Genomic DNA, 6,773 nt, shown 5'->3' on the forward strand with positions numbered 1-6,773 from the left:
GGAACCGGCTCCTAGCTGTCAGGACAGAGCCGGACGCGGGGCTCAAACTCAAACCCGTGCGATCATGACCTGAACCGAAACCTGACGCTCAACCGACTGAGCCACCCAGGTGCCCCACAAAACTTGTGTTCTAAAGTCCATGTCCGTACCGTCCTGAACACTCCCGATCTTGGAAACTAGCAGGGTAAGCCCTGGTTAGTACTTAGATGGGAAAAAATGGTGTTCTATGGGGGGAAAAAAAGCTCGTTCAGTTCACACATCTCAATCACACAACCATATACTTCAGTAAGTGGCAGAAGGGTTTTATGTAAAACTCCCATTTCATTACACAGAACATTTAAAAGATACATACTCCAGAAGAGAGATTTCACAAAATTAATTATTTGTACTGTTTCATAGTTTAAGTGAAAGTGGTTTTTCTTTTTTTAAGATTTTTAAGTAAACCGTATGCCTAACAGGGGGCTCAAATTTATAACCCTGGGATCAAGAGTCCCATGCTCTACTGAATGAGCCAGAGTAAACCAGCCAGGCACCTTGAAAGTGGCTTTTTTTTTTAATTTTTGAAAATGGCTTCTTAATTATTTTATTGCATAGGTGTGGCAGAAGAGAATACCATGAGTCTAGCACCTTGATTCACACTAAGGTGCCAGCCATCTCACCTGCTGTTGTCTTTGCACCATTAGTGAAAATGTAAACACAGTGAAAAAGCAAAGCATGTCTTCATATTATCATGAAAATAGTTCTGACCTTGCAGACTCCCTGTAATTCTCTTAGGCACTCCCAGAGTCTGTGGATTACACTTGGAGAACCGCAGAGTATATCTGCAGAATGTATCCATTCATTCATCAAATATTTATTAAGCCCTTTCTATGGGTCTGGACACTGCTGTAGGCATTATGAATAAAGCAGTGAGCCAAACAGGAAAACACCCTGACCTTATATTATAAGTAATATAAGGGCTTAGCATCATTGCCTCATATGTTACTCAATAAATGTCTTTATTTTTTTCATTTTATTTTTTAAAGTTTATTTATTTGTTTATTTTTAATTTTTTTTTAACGTTTATTTATTTTTGAGACAGAGAGACAGAGCATGAATGGGGGAGGGTCAGAGAGAGGGAGACACAGAATCCGAAACAGGCTCCAGGCTCCAGGCTCCAGGCTCCAGGCTCCGAGCTGTCAGCACAGAGCCCGACGCGGGGCTCGAACTCACAGACCGTGAGATCATGACCTGAGCCGAAGTCGGCCGCCTAACTGACTGAGCCACCCAGGCGCCCCAAAGTTTATTTATTTTAAGAGAGAGAGAAAGTTCATGTGTCTCGTGAGTAGGGGAGGGGCAGAGACAGAGAGAGAGAGAATCCCAAGCAAGCTCCACACGCTGTCAGCACTGAGTCCAACTCCCAACTCGGGGCTCGAACCCACAAACTGTGAAATTATGACCTGAGCCCAAACCAAGGTCGAATGCTTAACCGACTGAGCCACCCAGGTGCCCCTCAATAAATGTTTTTAAGTAAATTTATTAGTGGGCACCTGGGTGGCTCAGTCGCTGAAATGTCCGACTGCAGCTCAGGTCATGATCTCACGGTCTGTCTGTTTGAACCCTGCATCGGGCTTTGTGCTGACAGCTCAGAGCCTGAAGCCTGCTTGGGGTTCTGTGTCTCCCTCTCTCTCTCTGCCCTTCCCCTGCTTGCGTGCTCTCTCTCTCAAAAATAAACATTAAAAAAAAATTTAATAAATAAATGAATATTAAACAATAATTTATTAAACAATTTGAATGTAATAAGGTTTCATAGTGCCATATCTTATGTTTTATTGACCTTATTTTTTCAACTGTAATTTCTAACACTTGATAATGGGGCCAATCTTTATTATACTTAAAATGCTAGTACTTCTTCAGGCAGTTAGCACTTTGCATGAGAAAATCAATCAATGTCAAGGCTATAGGTGCAAGATTTGAGAAGTATAGGTTTTAACTAGAGTCCAGTAACTACCAGGAAGTCACGTGAGAATCACACTGACCAGGGGAGGTAAGAAAGACAGACAGCTCTCAAGTATATTTGCCTTTTAAAAGAGAGTCCTTGTTAGCCCCAAATGACTAAATCCTTAACAATAGAATTTCAAGTAGTAGTTAAAATGAAACAAAGACTCTCACACCCATTAGGAGATGACTACTATCAAAGAAACAGAAAAAGACAAGTAATGTGAGGATGTGGACAAATTGGAGCCTTTGTGCACTGTTGGAGGGAATGTGAAGTAGTACAGCCGCTGTGGAAAAGTTTGGCAGTTCCTCAAAAAATTAAAACCATATGATCCAGGAATTCCACTTCTGGAATTGAAGAAGGGTTAAACAAGCCAAAAACGGATCCAAAATGGAGTCACTCGTGCTAAGCGCGTGTCAACAAACCAAGACTTAAAATCTAACCTAATTTCTGTTTCAGCCCCTCCCAGGAATGAACTCTTAACTGGTCAGGCTAGTGAGGTAACCTTGTGGGCACCAGTGAGGCAATCTGCCTGAAAGACCCTTCCGTCTCCCAAAGAAAGATAGGTAATCTAATTTTTCCTCATCCCTGCCAACCTTCTGTCTATAAAAGCTTTCCATTTGGGGTCACCTGGCTGGCTCCGTCAGTAGAACATATGACTCTTGATCTCAGGATTGTGAGTTGGAGCCCTGTGTTGGGCGTAGAGATTTAAAAAAAAACAAGGCTTCTAGCGGCGCCTGGATGGCTCAGTGCGTTAAGCGTCCAATTTCGGCTCGAGGCATGATCTCACAGTTTGTGAGTTCGAGTCCCACATCAGGCTCTGTGCTGACAGCTCAGAACCTGGAGCCTGCTTCAGATCTATCTCCCTCTCTCTCTGCCCCTCCCCGCTCATACTCTTTCTCTCTGTGTCTCTCAAAAATGACTAAAACATTAAAAAAAATTTTTAAAGCGTTCTATTTTGTATGCTCAGCCCCTTTCTACTTGCTAGATGGGATGCTGCCCGATTCATAATCATTGAATAAAGCCAATTTAATGTTTAAATTTTCTTAGTTGAATTTTGTCTTTTAACACCCAGAAGAATTAAAAGCAGGGTCTCAAAAAGATATTTGTAGGCCATGTTCCGAGCAGCATTATTTTTTTCAATGTTTTTTTTTAATGTTTATTTATTACTTTGAGAGAGAGAGAGAGAGAGAGAGACAGTGTGAGCAGGGGAGGGGCAGAGAGAGGGAGACACAGAATCCGAAGCAGGTCCAGGCTCTGAGCTGTCAGCACAGAGCTGGATTTGGGGCTCAAACTCCCAGACCACAAGATCATGATCTGAGCTGAGGCCTGAGTTGAAGTCAGACACTTAACCGACTGAGTCACCCAGGCGCCCCAGAGCAGCATTATTTATAAGAGCTAAAACGCAGAAGTAACCCAAAGGGCCAATAATGGATGAATGGATAAACACAATGTGATATATACATACAACGGGATATTCTTCAGCCTCAAAAAAAAGGAGGGGTTCTGACACACGCTGCAAACATTTGAACCTTGAGAACATTACACTAATGAAATAAGCCAGTCACAAAAAGACAAATACTGTGCAATTCCCCTTATATGAGATTCTTAGAGTAGTCCAAATCTTAGAAAGTAGAATAATGGCTGCCAGAGGTTAGGAAGAGGAGGAATGGTGGAGTTTTTGTTTAATGGGTATAGAGTTTCAGTCTTTAAGATGAAAAGAGTTCTGGAGATGGATGATGATGATGGTTGTACTGCATTATGAATGCATTTTTTTTTTTTGAATGCATTTAATACCACTGAATTGTACACTTAAAAATGGTTAAGATGGGGAGGGGGGTGTTCCTGGTTGACTCAGAACGCTGAGCGTGGACTTTTGATTTGGGTCAGGTCATGATCCCAGGGCTGTGGTGATCGAAGCCCTGCCTCCAGCTCTGTGCTGAGTGTGAAACTTCTTTCTCTCTGCCCACATCCGTCTCCCCCACTAGCACTGTCTCTAAAATAAAGTTTTCTAATGGTTAAGATGGTAAATTTTATGTTGTGTATATTTTACCATCATTTTAAAAATTGGGGGAAAATGAAATAAAGAATTTCAGACAGTGGGGAAGAAAATATTTCAAAAGTTCTGTACTGGGGCACCTGGTGGCTCAGTCGGTTAAGCGTCCGACTTCAGCTCAGGTCATGATCTCACAGTCCATGAGTTCGAGCCCCGCGTCGGGTTCTGTGCTGACAGCTCAGAGCTTGGAGCCTACTTCGGATTCTGTGACTCCTCTCTCTGCCCCTCTGCCTCTCACGCTCTATCTCTCTCTCAAAAATAAATAAACATTTAAAAAACATTTAAAAAAAAAAAGTTCTGTACTTCCCCCACTCCTTAAATCACATGAGAAGCAACTATGTGCTGTACCTAAAATAGCCTACTGTTTATTAGTGCCAGTATATACAGGCATTCCCTTTATACATTACAGTCCATCCCACAGAAATGCTGTAAGGTAGGTCTTAGGTAATGTTTCCATGTTTCAGATTTCTCTGTTGGCTAAGGCTCAGAGAAGTTAAGGAGCTTGTTCAAAGTTACGCAGCAGGCAAAAAGTAGAGACAGAACTAAATCCAGTTCAGCCTGATTCCAAGTCCTTGTTCTTTTTTGCAGCATCAGACTTCCTCTCTTCCCCACATTCCTTGAGATTTTAGGAACTTCATGTGAGAGACACATTTCCTGTGGGCATGAGCAATGTGACTTCAAATGTTGTCTTGAGCAAGATTACTATGACTGGGTTGCTGTTACCCTTAGAAGGAAAAGAAACTCTGAGGGTCTGAATAACTTAAAATGCCACCATTCTTATGAGAAGAGAAAAGAACTAAACCCATTTGATCCTAAAAGATTTTCAAAAAAAGATACTGTTACAGAGAAACATTAGGCTTGAGAGTTTGACATTCATCCCTGGCAGAATTCCAGAATAGATCATTAACAAGAGAGCTCTGAGTTGATTGCAGATTCACGTAAACCAGTGGTGCTCTGCTACCTAAAAAGAAAAGGTACCTTTGACTCCCTTAATTCAAGAATGGTGTAGAATGGCTGTGCAGTGATGACTCCCCCTATTTTGAAATACCCATATAAAGAGCCAGGATTTAATAACAGACTAGATATGGTAGACCCAAAACTATTTTCCCATGATGTACGGTTAAGAAAATGGCGATATTTAGCCTGGAAAAGTAAGACCTTGGGGCGGGGGGGAGACATAAGGCTGAATTTCAATATTAGAAGGAATATGAAAGAGGAATTACGTTTACCGAACAGAACTGTGTACAGCCACACACCCAGAACTAGGAGGAGTAGGTGGTATTTCCATGGGAAAGCCGAATTCAGCTCAATATGAGGAATTGGGGATGGCAGCATTTCACGTAGACAGAATTATGTTTGGGAGTTAGACAATGACATCAAATTGCATCCCCACCACTTTCTTGATGAATGCCATTAGTTCAGATTCTACAACTTTCCGTAAAATGGAAATAGTACTTCCCACCTCCCAGCGTTGCTTAGGATTAAATAACATTAATCAAGACCTTAAGAGAATTCCTAGTGCTGGGGTAAGCACTCAATAATATGTAGCTTATATTATTAGAATTTTTTCATCATTAAAGTTATTACACACAGAACAGGACACTTTAGGAGGGGAGTAAGTAGCTGAATTTTTGCCTCTTCATAGACACCCAACCCAAGGTCTCAGGAAGAATTGCCCTCTCCCTGTGCTCCCACAGCGGTCTTAGCAAAGTATTATGATATTGTTGAGCTGGGTTTCTTACATGACAATTCTCCAGAGCCCTGCACAGTGCCTGGCTCAGCCAAACTGTTATATACACACAGGCTCCCGCATTCTGAAGTGGAGTACAATAGACTGGTTGCCTTTCCTCTTTACCTCTGATTAGGAGGATATGTGAATATTCAGAGTAAAGAAGGAAAAAAAAATCATCTTCTGGTAGTTCTATTCCTGATTTGATAGGGAAAAGAAGCACAAAAGAGTTAACAAACAAACAATAAAAAAGCACAACCAACCAAAACCCCACAAATCTGATGTGAAGAGATGAAGGAAGGAAAGCTTGATCACCTGCCCTTTCTGTCAGGTAGGACATTTCATTAATTCACTTAATCATTTATTCAACAAATATTGCTTGACAACTGTATGCCAGGGACTGTACTGGGCATTGGTATAGGGTGGTGAACAACACGAGGCGGCAAGGTTTCTGCCCTTACAGGAGGTTAGAAAACAGAAGACAGACATTAATGACAATAAAGTGGGGTAAACGTTATGGGAGACTGAATTTCCATATGAACAGAGTTGGGGACAGCGAGATAGTTGAAGTCAGAACTAAACCTTTTGTCTCGAAGAAGAATAAGCGTGGTTTTGCCTTTCTCGGTGTCTGGGAGGTGGCTGGGTGAGGAGTGCTCACGGAGATAAGGGGGTTCTGCACTAGAGCTCTGGCTTGGTGCAGTCAACGAAAAATTTCGAGAAGTTCTGGAGGCCCTGATGAGGAAACTACCTGGGGGACCTAACCTAGTCTAAAGAATCAGGCAAGGACTTTGAAGGGGAAGTAATTATAAACACTGAGAAGTAGGAGCCTTACAGAGATTTGGGGCAGAAATTGAGGATTACAGAGATTATTGGCGATTTAAGGTCTGGTGAGAAACCTCTTTAGATTCAAAAATGTCAAGGATTCACGTGAACTGTCCAGAAGTGGTTGATTTTCGTACCAAGCATCATGGGGCTCGCTCGTAAAACCATACGTTCTAATTCCCTAGGTC

Source organism: Lynx canadensis, chromosome E1 (assembly GCF_007474595.2).
Source record: "Lynx canadensis isolate LIC74 chromosome E1, mLynCan4.pri.v2, whole genome shotgun sequence".
In the NCBI taxonomy this organism is placed as follows: Eukaryota; Metazoa; Chordata; class Mammalia; order Carnivora; family Felidae; genus Lynx; species Lynx canadensis.